This window comes from Protobothrops mucrosquamatus, unplaced genomic scaffold (genome assembly GCF_001527695.2).
Source record: "Protobothrops mucrosquamatus isolate PMUCROS unplaced genomic scaffold, P.Mucros_1.0 scaffold906, whole genome shotgun sequence".
NCBI classification, from domain to species: Eukaryota; Metazoa; Chordata; class Lepidosauria; order Squamata; family Viperidae; genus Protobothrops; species Protobothrops mucrosquamatus.
In genome coordinates, this window is record NW_015387158.1 from 390,687 (window position 1) to 412,534 (window position 21,848).

A 21,848-nucleotide genomic window follows, 5' to 3' on the forward strand; every position below is an offset into this window, starting at 1 on the left:
ATTATTATTATTATTATTATTATTATTATTATTATTATTATTACTACTGTTGTTGTTGTTGTTATTATTAATCTTCTCCAACAGCAAAATTCCAAAGTGTCAATACTTTTCCTATCCTGCTTCTTCAAAGTCCAGGATTAGATGATAGCGAGGTATAAAATCCATTTTTAATCTCTTCGTGCCATTTGGGTTTGCAAAAGAATTGCAAAAGTTTTTGAAACAAAGAACACCACAGATGCTCAGCATCCAAGCCAATTCCTTTTCAGCAATGAGAAGACTGGAGGATATTGGATTGAAGCTTTTGCCCAATCAATATCTAACAGAGAAATAGTGATTCCCTATGGCCCATCTTTTTTTCCCCCTTCTTTTTGATTGGCCCATACATTCCCCCTAAAGACAGTTAGTTACAAGCAGAAAGGCATTAAAAAAAAAACCAGGCTTTTGGTAGGTGGACCCTAAAGGCTTCTTTGAGAGAAAATGAGCCATTGTTAACTCACGGTCAAACAGTTTTGTCCATTTCCAGCTTCCAAATTCTGGGATCTGGAAGGCAACTGTCTACTTTTATTGGATTGTCTACTAATTGGACAACTGTCTACTAACTGGACTGAGACTGGGAAATTGATCAGTGGAATGGGAAATATGTTTGCTTATATCCTGGTTAGCAGAAAAGAAGCATTGGCTTGGTTAAAGTAAAGATGAAGCTGCTGCAGTTAGTAGAAGAAAAGCACAGTGGGAAGCATCCAGGGGTCTTCAAACAAAGCAGGAGATGCTATACTATTCCAGATAAATGACTATTCAATCTCTTCTTGAAAACCTCCAGTGATGGAGCTCCCATAACTTTCTGAAGGCAAGCTGTTCCACTGATTAATTGTTCTCACTGTCAGAAAAATTCTCCTTAATTCTAGGTTGGATTTCTCTTTGATAATCTTCCATCCGTTACTTCTGAACTTGCCCTCAGGTGCTTTGAAGAATAGGTTAACCTTTCTTCTCTGTGACGGACCCTCAAATATTATTTATTTATTACCTATGCAATCTTTTTCTTACAAATTCTGTCCCCTCCCTCCTCCCCCGGTCAGGTCTTTATTACTTTTGTCTCTTCTGTTTTGTTCCACTCCTGATCATTTGTCATTTATTCTGTTAGCAGAACTACTCCAAATACTGTAACTCACAGTCTCATGAAACTGCGTTGTGCCATTCATGGATTTTGCTTTATTTATTTCCATTCTTGTTGTTACCATTGGAACACTTCTTACTGAACTGTCTTTTATGGGAATTGACATCACAGAGGGTCCCGTGTGACGATTCCTGAGTTTTACACTCTATTTTTTAGGAAAATATGTCTTGGATAAGAAGAGAATATATAGTGTGACAGCTTCCAATACATGTAATTATATTGTCCTGTTCCTAGAATGTTATCCAAATCTTAGATGATGATGATGATGATGATGATGATGATGATGATGATGATGATAATAATAATAATAATAATAATAATAATAATAATAATAATAATAATAATAATAATAATAATAATAATAATAATAATAATAATAAAGTTGGAAGGGACCTTGGAGGTCATCTATTCCAACCTCCTGCTCAGGCAGAAAACCCTATACCATTTCAGACATTTAAGTTTAGAAGTCAAGATCAAAATTCTGCCTTTTTTTTTACATTGTGGCTACCATTTTGACTTCTTTTTAATCACCTCTCTTTAGTTACCCTTGATTGGAAGCAAAATGTACCTTGCATTTAAATGTGAATTGATATACTTTTGTATTTTTGAATCAATGCACGAAGTGAAACATAGACATTACCCTCAAATACTCATGTTTGGAGAATTTTGTGTCAAATATATAAAACATTACTGTAGAAAAATGTACTTTCAAGAAAATAAACTTAACTGGACAAAATGAAAACCTGAAACAAATTTTGATGTGGCCACCCACCCCTAGGCTTGATGGCAATATCTCCCATTTGTAATTTTCCCATGTGCTTCTGGTCCTTCTGTTTCTTAGAACCAAAAAAAAAAAAAATCCATTAAAGGAGAAAATAACAGAATAGATCCAGGTTGTCTATTATCTGCAATCCATTCTACTGGAAACATTCCAGCTTTCTGGATTGAAATTGGAACACGAGGCATTGAAAACTTTAAAAAACATAAGAAAGCCCCAAAGAAAATGCCATTAAATTAGCAGGAAGACATTTATTGATAAGCAACTAGTGAATTATGCCATGTGAACAACTTCCTGCCTCTGAGTCTCATTTGATTCAAACCCAAAAGACTCATTTCCGGCTAATTAGGAACAATTCAATGGATCATCTGAAGACTATTTCCAATGCAGGAAGCCCTTGTTTATGTGGTTAGACCACAAGCAATGATCTGAAGCCTTTTTAAGAAAAAGTATTGCTGGTTCCCTTCTTTCTCTCATCTATACTTTCTTCGACTACATCAGACTCAACCTCTGCCATGTGGTTCTGCTTCCCAGTCAGTAGGTCTTTAGTCAGAAGTAAGGATCCATCAACCTTTTTTCTAGGTGGACTCTGAGCAGCTGCCGCATTGGGTCCTTGAGAATCCCAGAGATGGCCAATTATATTTGGGCATTCTTGTTATATCATATTGCATAAGTGAGCCATGATGCAGTTTGTCATTGTTTTTGCAACGGGTAAGGGAAAAAAAAATCTTGTCTGTACGGAAAACATATGGCTTTGGATATCGTTGGACTCAGAAGCACAATCAAGCACTAGGAAACATTGTTGGGAATACAATTCAGTAACATCTGTAGAGCTGCAAGTTTTCTATCCTGGATTTAGCTAACGAGTCCTTCGCTTTATGCATTAGTGACTTAGTGGCTTGGCAAATTAACAAAATCCATGTCTTTTAATGAACCAGCAAACCAATACTGTTTCCACTATGTAATATAGAACACAATTTGGATGTAATGGTTAGAAATTGGAGTCTATGAGTTCTGATCCTGCCTTAGGCACAAAACCAGCTGGGTGACCTTGAGCCAGTCACTTTCTCTCAGCCCTAGGAAGGAGGCAATGGCAAATGATTTCTGAAAAACTTGTCAAGAAAACTGTAGGGACTTGTCCAGGCAGTCACAAGAAGTCAACGCAGACTGGAAGGTGCACATATGGGTGTACATGCACGCACACACACACAGAGGGAGAGGGAGAGGGAGAGAGAGAAAGAATGAGAGACAGAGAGACAGAGAGAGAGAGTTAATGATCATGGATGCCTCTTTAAAAACATAGTAGAAGAAATTGGTAAAATATTACCATGTCATCGCTCAGTACTGTGTTCCAGATTGCATGGAAATGTTGCATGTTTGGCTGGGCATGGAAATCACATCTACTGTAGATGTTTCCATTCTACATACTGAAAATTTTGACATTGGGGAAAAGAAAGTATGCTATGTTTTGTCTTACATGTGCTCATTTTGGAAAGGGGTTGTAAACTCACCGTGCTATCAGCCAGATCCCACAGTGGTGTAGCAATGCTAGCTGGGAATTATCGAACTTGCAGTCCCCATAAATTTAGAAAGGGCTAGGCTGGAAAGCCATAACTTTAACTGAATTTTGATCATGTGACTGTTAGGATGCTTAAACAGTCATAAGCATGAAAAATAGTCATAAGTCACTTTTTCAGTGCTGTTGTAACCTTGAACGATTACTAAAAGAATGGTTATAACTTGAGGATTCCCTCCATTTGATTCCCATACAAAATGCGGGACTAAGATGTGCTTTGCCATAGGCAGCTAAACCGCTTATGTGTTCTTAACAGAATAACAGAGTTGGAAGGATCCTTGGAGGTATTTTAGTCCAATCCCCTGCTCAAGCAGGAGACCCTATGCCAAGGCTTTTCAACCAGTGGTACGGGTACCACCTGTGGTACATTGGCACCTGGCAGGTGGTACGCGACCATCCTAGAAAAGTGGTAGCGGGGGAGGAGAATGAGCTGAACCGATGGCAGCATTGCACAAGCCTGAGCGAGAGATGGCTGGAGCTGCAGAGCTGTCAAGGCTCAGCGGAAGCGCCAGGATCAGTGCTTCTTCAGGACTGTCAGGGCTCAGTGGAAGCGCCAGGATCAGCACCAGGCTTCAGCTGGAGCTCGGCGCTGATCCTTGCACTTCTGCTGAGCCCAGAAGAAGCGCCGATCAACTGGAATGTTGCAGCATCTCCAGGGTCTTGTGATTTACATTCAGATGCTTGGCAACTGATTCATATTTATGACGGTCACAGTGTCCCAGGGTCATGTGAAGTGACCAAAACCTGCTGCAACCACCCAGCAGACAGGGGGAATAAAAACAAAATACCCCCCACCCCACCCCCGCTGCCAATCCTCAACAGAAATGTTCACCACAATGAAAACCTCGGACAGGAGGAAGAGCGCGACCGGGCGGGCAGGCAGGTGTCTTGCTCGGCTGTGGCTTGGGGGCACTTTTTTCAGTCCCATTGTAACTTCAAACAGTCACTAAGCAAACTATTGCAAGTCGAGGACTACCTGTCCTTCATCACTTTTTTCCTTTCTTTTTTTTTTTTGGTCATCAAGTTTTTGACACCTTGCTAGGCGACTGGTGGTACTCGGATATTGCCATACCCTAAAAGTGGTACAATGGGTGAAAAGGTTGAAAAGCCCTGCCCTATGCCATTTTTAGACAAAATGGCTGTCCAGACTCTTTTTAAAGCCCTCCAGCGATGAAGTAGCCACAACTTCTAAAGGCAGCCCGTTCCACTGGTTAATTGTCCTCAGTGTCAGGAAATTTCTCTTTAGTTCTAGGTTGCTTTTCTCCTTGATTTGTTTCCATCCATTGCTTCTTGTCCTGCCTTCAGGTGCTTTGGGGAACAGGCTGACCCCCTCTTCTTTGTGTCAGCTTTTCAAATATTGGAATGTGTCACCCCTAGTCCTTCTCTTTTCAACTCAGCGAACGTGGTCACTGGGGAAGGAATGGTGGAAGTTGAAGCCAATCATCTGGAGAACTACGAGCAAGGCTTCTTAGAAGGTTGCTCTCTTAAATTCATCATGAAACGATATTGCAGGATCTCTCTGATCCAAGGCAAGATCACTTAGCTATGAAATGCTTTGGCCAAGAAAGCCAGATGTGCTTTGCAGCAGGAAAGAATGCAACAGAATGATTGTACATCTCCTGGATGAGAGTTTACTGCAACGTATGATGGATGTGTAGGTAGACACGAACACTACATCTGATTGCCATATGTGTGATGTATTCGGCAATACAGGAAGAGAATGGTTAAGACAATGAATGTCCTCTAACTCCATTTGTTTTATTTCTGTTTCCTCTTCAGCCCTGCTGAGTGCTGACAAAGGTACAATAATATTTTCCACATTTCCAAGGATTTCTTTGAAATGGTTCAGCTGGTCCTCATTATTGCTTTTTATAACAGATCAGAGGGATAAGGAAGTAGGGAATCTTTTTTTTAAAACCATTTCTTGTCGATCTGACTATTGATTCTATTTTTTTTTCCTACTAGTCCACTCAGATGGCTCAATAGCCAGTACATATACAAACAAACACACAGACATATACACAATGATTTTTATCTAGAAGATCAGCAGTGAAAATAAGAGTTTTTAATTTGACCAAGAATGGCAGGGGAGATCTGAGTTGTGGGCTTAGCTGAGAAAGGTTGCTAGATTCCTTTAAGGATATCACCCCTCATGCAGTGGTCCCCAACTTTTCCGGATTTGTGGACCAGCCCAGTGGGGGGGGGGGGAGAGGAGATGTTTTTGCGCAAGTGGCAGGCAAGTGCCCAGCTCCATTCACGCGATCAATGGGCATGCATGCCACTTGCACAAGTGGAGCTGTGCACGTGCTCTGGCTTGCCTGCTGCTTCTGCAGCCCAGTTCCAAATGGGCCGCAGTTTAACACTGGGCCACAGCCCAGGGTTGGGAACCCCTGCCCTCATAGTACTATTGTCATCCTTAAATGCTTCCCTCCTGTAAAAATTCAGAGGAATTGTTCACCTAACCCCCCCTTTGTCCACAAATATGGAAAATTAGAGAGTGCTGCCTGTGCTAGACTCTATATTATAAAGACTTGCTCTCCTGTAATGTCTTAGCCCTTTGTGCCAAGATAAGAAGAGCCAGATGTTAACAAGTGCATTTTTACAGTAAAAGAAAATAACAAATATAGCCAGAATGTTATGGAAACATTCCAGTCTGTTCCTGTAATGCTTATCTGAAACAGGTCTTCCTTTTTTTCCCCTGTTGTGAAGTAAATACAGTTGTCCAACCTCATCCTAAAATATGACAATCAGAAATATGATTTAATCCAGAAATCAGGATGACGGTGTTGAAATGGCTGGGCTAGATTTTCTCTTGTTAACAGAGTTGGCAGGAACCTGGTTTATTAGACAACATCCAAGGATGTCTGGGAGAGGGAGAAAGGGTCAAAAATTCAAGATGCTAGCCAGGACTGTATAATCAAATTTTTGTTTCCCCACAGCTATCTATGATCATGAAAATTGGACCTTAAAAAAACAAGACAGGAAATAAATCGACCCGTTTGAGCTGTGGTGCTAGAGAAGGCTCCCGCGTATTCCTTGGACAGCAAAGAAGGCTAACAAGAAAGTACTGGAACGCATAACACCACAGATGTCACTGGAAGGCAAAATCACAAAATTGCATTCCACTTATTTTGGCCATGCCTTGCAGAGGAAGTCAGTGAAGAAAGCAATTATGTTGGGAAGAGTTAGCGGTAAAAGGAAACCAGGCCGTCAAAGAACACGGTGGCTGGATACCATCAAAGCTGACACCAGCCAGAGTATAGAAAAAAACGCAAAGAAGTAGTTCAAGATCAGAAGATCCCAAAAGTGCTTTTTCAAGAGGCAACTGAAAGTCCAGTTGCCTCTTAAAAAAGCACCTTTGGGACAACCGTGACCCTGGATGAGTGAGAATCTCCACAAAGATCAGAAGATATGGAGAAACCTGGCTTATAGAATTGCCAAGAATCGGACATGGTTGAATGGATAACATCACCATTGTCATTGCATAGCATACAAAAAGAGGGGAGGGGCTTTGGTTGTGGGTTAGGGACACTATCTTGATTTTTTTTGACACCCAACCCCAGCCCCAAGCAGACACTGGGTGACCCTGTTCTAGTCCTCGACTTACAACCACAATTGAGCCCAAAATTTCTGTGGCTAAGTGAAACATTTGTTCAGTGAGGTTTTCCCCCTTTTATGACCTTTCTTGCTGCAGTTGTTCAGTGAGTGACTGTAGTTGTCAAATTAGTCAAACTGTTGTTAAATGAGTCTGGCTTCCCCATTCACTTTGCTTGTCAGAAAGTCACAAAAGGGGATCACTGGATCCCGAGACGCTGCAACCGTCATAAATGTGAGTTAATTGCCAAGCATCTGAATTTTGATCACCTGACCATGGGGATGCGACAATGGCCGTGTGAAAACTGGTCATAAGCCGCCTTTTTCAGTCCTGTTGTAACTTTGAACGGTCACTAAGCAAGCTGTTGTAAATCAGATGTTCAGCTAGAAGATGTTCAAGATCACGTGAAGTGTTAATACCACTTTACAATGCCTTGGTAAGGCCACACTTGGAATACTGCATCCAGTTTTGGTCACCAAGATGTAAAAAAGATGCTGAGACTCTAGAAAGAGTGCAGAGAAGAGCAACAAAGATGATCAGGGGACTGGAGGCTAAAACATATAAGGAACGGTTGCTGGAACTGGGTAGGTCTAGTTTAATGAAGAGAAGGACGAGGGGGGACATGATAGCAGTGTTCCAATATCTCAGGGGCTGCCCCAAAGAAGAGGGAGCCAAGCTACTCTCCAAAGCGCCTGAAGGCAAGACAAGAAGCAACGGGTGGAAACTAATCAAGCAACCTAAAACTAAGGCAAAACTTCCTGACAGTTAGAACAATTAACCAGTGGAACAACCTGCCTCCAGAAGCGGTGAATGCTCCAACACTGGAAGTTTTTAAGAAGAGACTGGACAGCCATTTGTCCGAAATGGTATAGGGTTTCCTGCCTGAGCAGGGGGTTGGACTAGATGACCTCCAAGGTCCCTACCAGCTTTACTATTATGATGATGATGATGATGATGATGATGATGATGATGATGATGATGATGTTCTGCCAGATGTTTTGTATTGCCAGATGTTCAGCTAGAGGTTCTAGAAATCCTGGAATTGATTGAAAAAAAATTAAACCTAAGGGGAGGGAGGTGTTTGTTGTATATTAGAAGTTCTGCTGTCGGTGTGCGCCAGTTTGCAAAAGTACAGGACCTTGTTGTTGTTCCTTCCAGGTTTGTAATGACATGTTTTTCTAGTAGACATGTGTACAATTCTTATTCCAAGTTCTTATCTTCTTGCCTGGAAGGGCCAGAAAATTTGATTCTACCAAATGCACAAACTGGCAAAGAAAGTAGGAAGAGAGGCTTCGTCATCTGGACCTAATTTATTCCACTTTCTCAGAATGTCTCCCTGCGTGTTATCCTCTCAAGGCCATCTATAAACTCCAGCTTGCCTTAGTATTTTTGTATTTTTGCTGCACCAAAAGCAATTGAAAAATCAAGTGTAAAGCCCACTCCAAGGGGAGAGTGTCTTGCAATCTGATAGCGGCTGTTATTTATTGCTTTCCTTGGAGTGAAAATTTGCAGTTTACAGGCGGAGACTGGGGCTTTGTTTGGCTCCATTTCTCTGAAGCTCTCCTCTATGAGCGTTAAACAATTGCATGAGTTGAACCCACTCTGGGACACTCAGTCCAGGAGCCCACTACCAATTGGCAATTTAAACAAAGCAAACACTCACAAAGAGTACTTTCTTGCAGATACGTTTCATGTTTCCTTCAGTCGGGTTACAGACAGAGAGAAAAAAAATCATCTTCAGCTTATTTAAGTCCCATCCATTGCTACAGAAACCCTAACAGGTGGCTAGCCAGTCTCTGCTTGTAGAATTCTAATTTAATTTTTTTTTTGAGGTTCATTGTTTTTCTCTGAAACAGTTCGAATGCTTGAATTCTTCCTAATACAGGCAGTCCTCAACTTACAACCGTTCATTTAGCGACCATTCAAAGTTACAACAGCACTGAAAAAAGTGAGTTATGACTGTTTTTCATCCTTATGGATATTGCGGCATCCCCAGGGTCACATAATCCAAATCTGGACACTTGGCAACTAGCATGTATCTATGATGGCTGCAGTGTCCCGACATCATCTGATTCCCCGTTTATAACCTTCCCAGCTGGTTTCTGGCCAGCAAAATATATGGGGGAAACCAGATTTGCTTAATGACCACATGGTTTACTTAACAACTAAGTGATTCGTTTAACAACTGTGACAAAAAAGTTGCAAAATGAGGCTAAATTCACTTACTTACTTAATAACAGAAATTTGGGGGGTCAGTTGTGGTTGTAAGTTGAGGACTGTCTGTATTTAATCGACATCCTATTCCTTGTCAGTTAAACCCGGGGTCCTGGGTTTGGGCCCTATGAAATGTTAATGTAATAACAGAAAAATAGAATAACAGAGTTGGAAGGGACCTTGGATGTCATCTAGTCCAACCCCCTGCTCAGGCAGGAAACCCTATACCATTTCAGACAAGTGGCTGTCCAGTCTCTTTTTAAAAACTTCCAGTGTTGGAGCATTCATAGTTTTTAGAGGCAAGTCGTTCCACTGGTTAATCGTTCTGTCAGAAAATTTCTCCTTAGTTCTAGGTTGGTTCTCTTCTTTATAAGTTTTCATCCATTGCTTCTTGTTCTGTTTCAGGTGCTTTGGAAAATAGGTTGACCCCCTCTTCTTATAATTATAATAATAATAACGTTGGAATGGACGTTGGAGGTCATCTAGTCCAACCCCCTGCTCAGGCAGGAAACACTATACCATTTCAGAGAAATGGCTGTCTAGTCTCTTCTTAAAAACCTCCAGTGTTGGAGCATTCACAGCTTCTGGAGGCAGGTTGTTCCACTGATTAATTGTTCTCACTGTCAAGAAATGTCTCCTTAGTTCTAGGTTGCTTCTCCCCTTGATGAGTTTCCATCCATTGCTTCTTGTCCTGCCTTCAGGCGCTTTGGAGAATAGCTTGACTCCCTCTTCTTTGTGGCAGTCCCTGAGTTACTGGAACCACCAATATCTCAAGTCACATTCATGGATCTTAAAGAGCGAATAACAAAGTTGTGAGCCCAAGGCAGCTCCAAAAGATGCACATCATTGCTTTGAAGAGGCTGCTGGTGATCTCTGAATCACTGAGATGAGTACTGTTGAGTCAGAAAATACTTTATAAGAATGTCAGGCCCCGGAGGTCCATCTAACGCAGCTTTCTATGTCATAGTGAGCAACCAGATGCACTGGGAAGTTCATAAAACTAGAATCTCCAGGAAGCTGCCCATCCCTCCCTTTTGAAAATCATCCTAATTGGCTGCTGTTGCCACAACGACTAGCAGCCAACTTCTCAGTTCAACAGCGTGCTGCGTAGAAACTATTTCTTCTGTTGATCCTGACTACCATCCTGACTGTGCTGTGGCTATTAGGCTTCTTGGAACTATGGTTGAGAGTGAAATCATAGGAGAAAAAGAGCCAGGTGTCAGATCTCCCTTGCCATTTTTAAATTTTTCCCATCCTTCAACACGGGCGAGCAAAAAATGGCCCTAGAGGGGCTCTGAGGACTGCGTGTAGATTTTGGCCTAAGGATTGCCCATTTTTGCTCTCAGCCCCATGATCAACACTGGGAAGAGCTGGAAGCCAAGAACAGCCAAATCAGAAGCCAAGGATCCCGTCCAAGAACCGAAAATGGGATGGGGAGAAAGGAAAACACAGAGTGGATATTTGAGCTGAAGGATGGGAAGCTTGTAATTCAGACAAAGAGGCCAGTTTGACTTGGAGCTATTTACAGCTGTGCTAGATTAAAAGGAAGGAATCTTGAGCTCGGGCCAATGCACAGTAGTTGTTAATGGCGTTGAATCTGGATCATGGAAACCCAAATTCAGTATCATTTATTGAATTACTTTGGCCAGTCACTGTGTTCCAGTCTAAGAGGAGCTCTTCTTGAGGGGCTAAAAATGAATGAAAACCTGGCCAGTCAACATCAGCTCTCAAAGGAGGAGAATAGAAATGCGGTTAGTTAATTAATCACAGATGGGTAGGGAGTCCCCAATTTATGACCATCCAAAGTTATGATGGTGCTGAAAACAGGAATTTACAACCAGTCCTCTTACTTACGACCATCAAAGCACCTTCACAGTTGTGTGATTAAAAACTGAGGCACTTGGCAACCAGCATGTATTTATCATGGTTGCCGCATCCCAAGGTCACTTGATCACCAGGGGGCCTCCAACAAGCAAAAACAATGGGGAAGCTGGTGTGGGAAGTCAGCTCCCCCAGAGAAGGAAATATTAAAAGGGCAGAAAAATATATTTCCTCAAAAGTATTTTAAAAAGCAGAAACCAACCCTGCCACCAAGTCTCTGTCCCAAGCAGAAGCCAGCTCTATACAAATGCAAATGTTAACCATCAGAAAGGCCCCAGCTAGGAGATCAAGAAGACAAAGAGACCTAAAATCTGCATACCCCACCTGAGATAGGACATGATAGGATTAACTCACAAAGGCCAGAGAAGCATACCTAAACCCAGGTCAGAATACGTGACACAGGAAATAGCCTCAAAGTTCATGCCACAGGAACAGGAAACTATTCCAAACAAAAGACTAGAGAGGGTATAAAAACCTACTACCCATGTGCTCAGCCCTTCTTTTCTTTGGTCTTTCCTGCAAGAACCATCTGTCTGGCTCTTCAATAAACTGCAACCTTCTTCCCAAAGCAGTCGGCATGTTGTTTATTTATCCCCGGCTTGGATGAACCAGGATGAAGACTTTTCTTTCCACACTGGATTCACATAATGATGACACAATTCACTTAATGACTGCAGTAAAAAAAAAGGCTGCAAAATTGAGCACCTGCTCCTTTACCAATCACACTGCTGAGCAACGGAATTGGTCAGTAGTCAGGGGCTACTTACACTGGAGGACAATATTGCCTCAATCTTCCTCTGCTCTTTGCTCATACAATATTATTGCTGGCCACTGTTGTCAGACCCTATTTCTTGTCTTCCATTGCAACATCATTCTTCCTACAAGTGCTGCTCCCTTTAGTTACGTGCTTGATTATTGCTCTGCCGCTTACCTAACCGGAATGGCTCACTCTGCTGGCAAGGATTGAGTTAATCAGGTATAATATATTAGTCAGGCAGAAAACATCCTCCCACGGCTTGCTCCCTAAAGTATTTCAATGCTATATGAATGAATTAGGCTCTGTGCATCACTGCTAAATCCCTTTGCACATCTATTATTGACGTGGCAAGGTGAGCGGGCACATTCATCTATCTCCAAAAAGTTCTTTTATGGCAGTGTCAGCAGAGCTGCATTTAAGCTGTGCTGGCAGGAGGGAGCAGGAGGGAACCGACAAAAGTTTGCTTGCCAGGCTGGGGTTCATATTATAACATCCTCATTTTTCTGGATCCAGCAACTAGCATCTCTGGTTTCCCAAAGGTGCTGGATTTTCTTGATTTTTTTTCCTGAAGATGTTTCACTTCTCATCCAAGAAGCTTCTTCGATTCTAACTAACTGGCAGGGAATGGAAAAGATTTAAACATCTGCAAGAAAAATCAAGAAGGTCCAATTGCCATTTGGAGAAAAGCACCTGGATGACCAAGTTGGCTCGGAACATTCATAGACCTCTCTGGTTTCCGCGTCTGGTTCTTCTTCTTCTTGTTGTGCGATATCCGTTATCGGACGTTGGCGATCATGTTGGCAATCCTGTTTTTATCAGCAGCCGCACGAAAAAATGCTGCTGAGTTTTGTCCAAACCAGTCCCTTAGATTTTGAAGCCATGATGTTCTTCTTCTGCCTGGACCTCATTTGCCTTCAATCTTTCCCTGGAGGATTAAATGGAGTATGCCGTATTTTTCTGGGTGTCGCATCACATGTCCGAAATATTCTAATTTTTGTTTTTTAATTGTTTTGATGATTTCCCTTGGCTTTCCCAGGTGGCTTATCCCCTCCTCATTTCTGATCTTGTCAACCCAGCTTATACGTAACAGCCGTCTGTAAATCCACATTTCAAATGCTTCTAGCTTCCACATCTGGTTAAGAAAGTTAATTAACTATCCTTGCATGAAGTATCTTCACACTTCTGCAGAGGTTCATCTATTCTTTTATCCGCATTCTGCAGCCTTCTGTATTTTTTTTTAAAGAACCCTCTCAATATAAACTTCTAAATCTATATATAGAGGCAAAGTGGGGTATCACCTCGTTAATAGTAAACATTTCAGCTGAATGCTCCCATAATGTACTTCCCTGATGCAAAGGAAGCTTCTGAATCTTTGGTGCTCCATTGGTGGTGCCATGCTACACCACAGCATCATTTTGCTGGACCTAGGATGTCTTCTGTGCAGGTACAGTATGTGCGTGTGCAGAAGACATTCAGCCAAAGAAAGAGAGTTCAGAAGCACAAAATAGTCTGCTGGAATGTTTCTAGTTAGAAGCACTGAGACAAAGTGATTTATTTTTGCAAGTTCCAATCTGGGTTGGTCACCGGCACCAGAGGATTGCTCTTCTGAGCTTTTGGACTCATGCTGGAGCCCATCTTCAGCTAACGTCTCTCTGAATGTGGGCTCCAGCACTAGTCCGAAAACTTGGAAGACTAAACCTCTGGTCCTGGTGACCAACTCAGATTGGATCCTGCGACATTATCCTGAGATACATACATTTGCCTTCATTCATGATTGATTTTTCCATTTCAAGTAGGTATCTCTTTGGATCAGTACTGCTCACATTTAAAGCTTTTAAATGTGTGTTTCTTTTATGCTGCCCAAAGCTGTATCATAGCATTGTAGAAGTATGAAACTAAATGGATGGTCAGATTTTGATCTACCATTTAATCTAAAAGGGCAGGATGACATCATTTCACCGACAGTGTTTAGAAGGACTAAGACTCTCCAGTTGATTGTCTGATTGATTATGCGATATTAACTCAGTGTCAACTTTTATCAGCCACAGCCACATTTTTTTCCAGGACAATCTGGCCCCAGATTGGTCCTACAAATCTTCCAACGGTGCATCCATTACCACTGTGGCTAACTCCATCTCTCTTGCAAAATTCTCGAATGTGTCTAGATTTGGCTGGCTCAGGAATTCTGGGACTTGAAGTCCACAGGTCTTGCCATAGTTGCCCATCTTGCATTAGAAGATCTGTGGAGAGAGAAGGGTGGGGTCCAACAAAAAATTAAGATGGCAATCACCCATGCAACTAAACCCCCACCCCTTATTACATATGTTGCATATGCAATATATATTAAAGAAGTAGCTGTGATCAATGACTCTTCTAACCCCCAGCAGAGACTCCGTTATGGATGCTCACTTGTTCTTCTGAACAAGCCCATGTTCTAAGAAATCCAAACTTCCAGCTAACTTAATTTTGCCAGGGAACAAATGTTTGGGCTTTCCTTATTTGGGAAGTACTTCAGTAATCTGACAACAGGAATTATGATTAAGGATGAAGTGGCTCTGTTCTTAAGTGCCCAGTTCCATCATGGAATCCCCAGATGGAATTCAGATGTTTGGAAGGAAGAACCACAGTTTCAAAGAACAAAATAAAAGTCTGAATATGTTTAGTGTAGAACATAGCCAATGCTTTGTGGATGCTGGAAAGGAATAATAATTGATAGAAGAGAATATTTGTAGACCTGGGTTCAACTGTGAGGTCCTTGGGACTTTCTGAGCTTGGTTGTTTCCTTGCAGACATTTCTGTGTCCTGGGCACTGACGATGTTACCTTGTTTGGTAATGAAATGTCTGCAAGAAAACAATCAAGTTCAGAGAGCACCAAAAACCACACAGGGGGAAGAATAATAGACCTGCATAACAGGAATGGCACTCTGTGTTTCCAGTAAGGCTTTGGTTTAATTTTCAAGGAATGGGACCATAGCTGCATATGTTGCAACCCAAGACGTCTGGGTTCATATCTTTGGCGTTTCCAATGACATCATTTCCATGTACACAAAGATCTGGAAACCAGCCTGTGCATCCTATTGTTTCAATGATTCACACAGAAAGCAATTATTTTATAGCAAGGACAACAAACTTTTTTTTGCAGAAAGAGGGCTCAGATAGATTTCTGGCCCTGTTTTGCCATCATGGGAAGATGATTTTGCTTTTTCATTATAGCCCTGTTAAATCTTAGCAGAGGTACAAAACATCACTTTGGTTTACTTTTCTCCTCCAAATTACAAAAATGTCAGCAGGACAAATTGAAGGATTCCTGATGTGTCAGATTCCTGATGAGGGGATCTATGTGAGCCGGGAAGGCCACCCCATGGGCAAGAATGTGGTTGAGTTTTAATGGGTGCTTGTCTGAGGTAAGCTTGGTGGGCCAGAAACTTTTCAAAGCTGATGAAGTATAGATCAAGCCAATTTTGGGAGATCAAGCCAACTTTCAGGACCATGCAAAATATCTTGAAAAGGGCACCCCAGGAGGAAAGATCAAGGCGCAAACATAAGCATTTATGGACAGATCAGCCCTCTACTGCTCAAGGAAATTCAAACTGTCCCCAAAAGAATCTTATTAGGAAGAATCAGTAAAAATTGGGGAAATGAAATGTATGCCACTTGTAGTTTAGAGGCTGAAGCACCAGAAGTTCATGAAGAACTACCAGATGTTCTTGAGACGTTGTAGGAAGCTTGTCCACTGTACCTACCATCTCTTGGAAATATCCTTGATAAAATTCTGAAGATATTCTGGAATGCAATTTGTAAACAACAGTTTTGAATAATTCAGATGTCCAAGAACTTCTTAGCTTATGAGCAATTCGGTCCTCATCAAAGGGACTACTTCTCAACGTTAGGAATGCTTTTTCTTGAACTTTCTAGTAAATTTAATGAGAAAGCAAAACTTGATAGTTTTATAATGAACTTTTCTTCCAGGTCTTTCTTTTTACAAGAAGCTCCTTCTTTGTCAATCTCTCTGAAGACAACAGTAACCAAAAATTCCAGTGTTTGGGATATAATGGGACTCTGACGTCAAAAACTCTTGACAAGATTTCCCAGAATTTCACTCAGCATGGCTAATGAATTTTATCTAGTGTTACTTGAAAATTTCATTTCTGCCATCTTTCCTCAGCTGAGAAACAGACTGTTAGGAATAAGGGAGTCATCATCATGAGCAACGGTTCATGTTCTTAATATTTAAGCATAGTAAGAATTGCTATCTTATATCATCCAATGTAATTTTCTATTTGTCTATTCTTCAGAGTTCAGCTGGAATTATGCTTATTTATGGGGAAAATACATTCTGAAATATAGTGTCAGATACCATCTTCACACACACACACACACACACACACACACACACATTTGAATGAGGTTGGCACAAATGCTTCTTTTAAAAAAATACATTTTTTTAACTTTGTGCCCTGGACAGGAGTTTTGCATAATATGATGGAAAAAATGGTGGGCATGACTGTACAAACAAAGATGGCAGCCATGGCCGTATAAAAAAAGTGTAATGAGTCACCCAGAGTTGTTTAAGAGGCGTGGCCATATAAATCTTTTAAACAAATAAAAACTTTGCACATAAAAAAAGAGGGACGGTCTTTGACTGCAGTGTTATGGCTGTCATTTTGACTGTTCTGACCATAACCAATGAATATTTCTGGATATGAAAATTAGTCCTTCCAATGGGAATGTGGGAGCAGGACCTATCCTTATTTTCCATCCTGAAAATGAGTTGAACTACAATTCCTACCACCCATGTCCAGCAAGTAAGAGTGCAATTGGTATAGCTAAATTAGATAGATAGATAGATAGATAGATAGATAGATAGATAGATAGATAGATAGATAGATAGATAGATAGATAGATAGATAGATACAGACAGACAGACAGACAGACAGACAGACAGACAGACAGACAGACAGACAGACAGATAGATAGATAGATAGATAGATAGATAGATAGATAGATAGATAGATAGATAGATACAGGGCTTTTTTGTCATAGAACGCCCAGAACGGAGTTCCAACACCTTTTTGGGATGGAACCTTGTAGGGTAGGCAAGGCGGGTTGTGTGACGTGTGTGAGTTCCGGCACCTTTTTTTTTTTTTTTTACAAAAAAAGCACTGGATAGATAGATGATAGATAGATGTAGTTTGATAGTAGATAGAGATAGAGATAGATAGAGATAGGTAGATAGGCTAACAGACAGATAGATATAAATGACAGACAGATGGATAGATAGGCAATGCCTCTCAGAACTGATGGAAACTGAAATCCTATATATCTGAAAGCTATCTACACCAGGAAAATGAATTTAGATTCACATGACTCCTTCTTTAAATGTCCCTGGAGCAGCTTGGTTGTTTCTGGACTCAGCAGCCCACACCCAAAGAGACCTATGTGGGTGCTAATCTCATTTCATCATGGCTGCTGAAAGAGAAATTCAGATCCTTTATTAGAGCTCTCTTTCCCTCCCCTGCACCTGTTATAAAGAAGAGAGAAAAGACAATATGGGAAAAGAGAAATAGAGAAAACAAGGGTGTCAAAATAGAGGGGGAGATGTTTCTGTCAAAGACAGACTGCCTCTCCAGACCCTCTTTTTGGTTATGGCCCCAGCTACTCTTTTTTTTTCTTCATGCGCTGCACCGAGGGCACTATGATCAGGATTTGAAAAGTAATAAATGTAGGTAAACATTTAGCAATATAAAATGTGTTCATTCTGAATGTTGGAAGGAGGGAGGGAGGGAGGGAGGAAGGAAGGAAAGAAGGAAAGAAGGGAGGAAGGAAGGAAGGAAGGAAGGAAGGAAGGAAAGAAAGAAAGAAAGAAAGAAAGAAAGAAAGAAAGAAAAGAGGAATGAAAGAAAGAAAGAAAGAAAGAAAGAAAGAAAAGAGGAAGGAAGGAAGGAAAGAAAGAAGGAAGGAAAGAAGGAAAGAAGGAAGGAAGGAAGGAAGGAAGGAAAGAAAGAAAGAAAGAAAGAAAGAAAGAAAGAAAGAAAGAAAGAAAGAAAGAAAGAAAGAAAGAAAGAAAGAAAGAAAGAAAGAAAGAAAGAAAAACTTTCCTCCGGTAATATTGGCTTCCACATTTCCATTGAGTTACACTTCTCTTGGGCAACATCCAGCTAATAGTTACCTGAGCAACAGCTTTATAAATTTTGGCTCCCTCATTCTATAACATAATCATCTTGCAGGAGTATCTGGCAGCTTTCATAGTTCCATTTCACCAACTGTTCAAGATACGCTTTTTGAGCCAGGTCTTTGGCTCTCTGTGATGCTATTACAAAGCACAGGTAGTCCACGACTTAAACCATTCATACCCCTTTGCAAATAATAGGTGGAGTTTGGTTGGACACTTATGGATATCAGGAGATCGTAAGTTCCAAAGACAAGGTGCCGTTAAATCAGATGTTGCAAGCAGAGAACTTCAAGATGAAAAAAGTTCACATAAAAGAAAAAAGAAGCCGATTTCAATTCTGAATTTGACAGGTTCTGCAATAATCTGACACCTTTCTTGACTTCATCTCTCCCCTTCCATCTGCAGTGCTTTTCCATCAGAATCTGCTTGCCATCCCCCTTAATTGCCAAGAACTGGTCATTTTGGCATTGCCAGAGTAATTATTAAAGAGCCATGGTGGCGCAGTGGTTAGAACGCAGTATTGCAGGCTAATTCTGCCCACAGCCAGGAGTTCAGTCCTGACAGGCTCAAGGTTGACTCAGCCTTCCATCCTTCTGAGGTCAGTAAAATGGGGACCCAAATTGTTGGGGGGCAATATGCTGACTCTATAAACTGCTTAGAGAGGGCTGTAAAGCACTATGAAGTGGTATATAAGTCTAAGTGCTATTGCTATTAAAAATCAAATAATGGTGATCTTATCTATTATCCATCCTGAATAATATCTGGCAGAGATATTAGACTTACTTTGTTAACTAAATCAAGCCAGGTGAAATGACTGTAAGTTGATTATGAGTAGGCTGCAAAATACTTTCTTAGGCAATTTTAATTTAAAGTTTGAAGGGATTAATTAGATCAGTCCCATGAACATGTTTCTGGAGAGCTGGATCAGCCTACAATAAATTTGATTTTTCATCGTTAATTTTTTTCAGCGTGAGACACCTTTGACGTAAAAGAGATTTGTTTTGAAATGGAAACACACTTGCTCATGCACACACACACACATGTTGATATTAAAAATCATTTTACATCTTGGTATCATCTGTTGCTGATTAATTTATGATGGTGGAATAGCAATAAAATACTAATTTCTGGGAAGCTGAACCAAGGATGAAGATGTAAGGAGGAGTTGCAAGCAGTTAGGGACAAAATATAGCTTCATTTTTTTCCAGCATAAATTTCTATAGAATGAAAAGTTATGAACAAAAACACAAAAAAACCATTAAACAAAATTAGGAATGATTCAGTGGTAAGATGTTCATGGACATTTTAAAAAGTGCTGGGTTTTTTTGAGAAGGCATTGAAGGATGTGTCTCAGTAGGACAGCTCTGTCTTAATTTTCTCCACTCTATAAAACTACATTTTATAGAATAAAACTGCTTCCACTAATTGTGAACCCCTTTGAGGAGAGAAAACTTGCCTTGAAATTATTGTACAGAAGAAAATTGTGGTGACATTCTCATGGCTAGAAAGTAGGGAGGGGTATCTCTCTAAATCTTTAGCGAGATTTCTATACAACATGCACCACATATTAAATTAGATATTCCAGTTCCGTAGAATAACATGTGATTTGTAGCATCTTTTGTGAACCAAGCCATCACATTGAGCAGAATAGAAATTATTGGGGCACAGCAATGACATGGAAATGTACCGATTGTGTTTTCTTCACACCCAGGTTTAAAACATGTGGTGAATCCAATTACATTGACCAAGGAATACATGTGAATGTTTGCCTGGCAAATATGAAATCAACTTTCCAGTGACCCTCAACCCTCTACCTTCTGCACTTTAGGAAATACACCATGAAGCATCTCTCCTAATAGATCTTTCCAGAGAGGGATGGCAAGTAGCTCAAGAAGTTCCAAGGGATGGAGATACTAATGGTGATCACACCCTCGCCTCGACTGTTTTGACCCCTCGGTCTCATATGGATGCCCTTGCCCTTGGACTTCCTCCATCATTTCAAATTATAAAGGAAGATGACCTTTAAAGTTTGTAAGTTGAGTCCCAACTTATTTCAGTTAGGGGAGTTTGAGTAAGCAAAGGATCGTTGGAATGTATCAACTCCTAAAATTCTTAGGGGTATTCCCACACCATCCTCAGGCTTTCTTCCCCTAATTGCATGGCAATACATTGATGAAGATTATCAGTCATTCAGGTAGAATGGTCTGTAGGTTGAGTCATGGCAACTACACTTATCTTCTTGTTAGTTTGAAACATTTCGCTGGCCATCCAAGCAGCTTCTTCAGTCTGAACAGGTCAGTTAAGGCAGGGGTCCTCAACCTTGGCAACTTTAAGACTTGGGGACCTCAAGTCCCCAAGCCTTAAAGTTTATTTGTTATTATTTATTATTTAAATTTATATACCGCCCTATCTCCCTTACGGGACTTAGGGCGGTGAACAGGCAATAATAAAAATCACAATAAATATTGAATAAAATACTGAATAAAAAGCCTGCTCTAAAATACCCCTTATAAAACCCTTAGCAAAGCCCAATCAAAACTACGCCAGGCCGGCCGCATGGAATAGATGGGTTTTCAAGGCTCGGTGGAAGAGGCGCAGGTCCGTAGTTGTACGTAGGTCGGTGGGTAGGTCATTCCAGAGGGCAGGAGCTGCCACAGAGAAGGCTCTCCCCCTGGGGGTCACCAGCCGGCATTGACTGGCCGACGGCACCCTAAGGAGGCCCTCTCTGTGGGAGCAGACTGGTCGAAGGGAGGTATTTGGTAGGAGGCGGTCTTGCAAATACCTAGGTCCATTGCCATGGAGCACTTTAAAAGTTGTTACTAACACCTTGAAGCGCACCCGGAAGGCCACCGGCAGCCAGTGCAGCTCGCGCAGGAGAGGTGTTACATGGGAGTATCTAGTTGCCAAAGTTGAGGACCCCTGAGTTAGGGGAATCTGAGTAAACAGAGAATCGTTGGAATGTACCAATTCCTAAATTTCTTAGGGGTATTCCCACACCAACCTTAGGGTTTCTTCCCCTAACTGCATGGCAATACGTCGATGAAGATTATCAATCATCCAGGTAGAGTTGTCTGTAGGTTGAGTCTTGGCAACTGGACTTATTTTCTCATTAGTTTAAAACATTTCGCTCCTCAGGGTTTCTTCCCCAAAGTGTGTGGCGATATGTTGATGAAGATTCTCAGTCATTCGGGTAGAATGGTCTATAGCAGGGGTAGTCAATCTTGGCTCTTTTATGACTCGTGGACTTCAACCCCCAGAATTCCTGAGCCAGCTAAGCTGGCTCAGGAATTCTGGGAGTTGAAGTCCACGAGTCATAAAAGAGCCAAGGTTGACTACCCCTGGTCTATAGGCTGAGTCACGGCAACTGGACTTACCTTCTTGTCAGTTTGTTCAGAATGAAGAAGCTATTTGGATAGGCAGTAAAATGTCTCGGACCAACAAGAAAATAAGTCCAGTTTGCCGTGACTCAACTTCCAGACAACTCTGCCTGGATGACTGAGAATCTTATTTATTTATTTATTTATTTATTAAATTTATATACCGCCCTATCTCCCTTGCGGGACTCAGGGCGGTGAACAGGCGATACTAAAAACCACGAATAAATAAATAGTTTCTGTTTTAAAATCGAATTGAATAATAGGCCTGTTCTAAAAACACACCCATACAAAACCCCCCACTGAAACACAATCCAAACTACGCC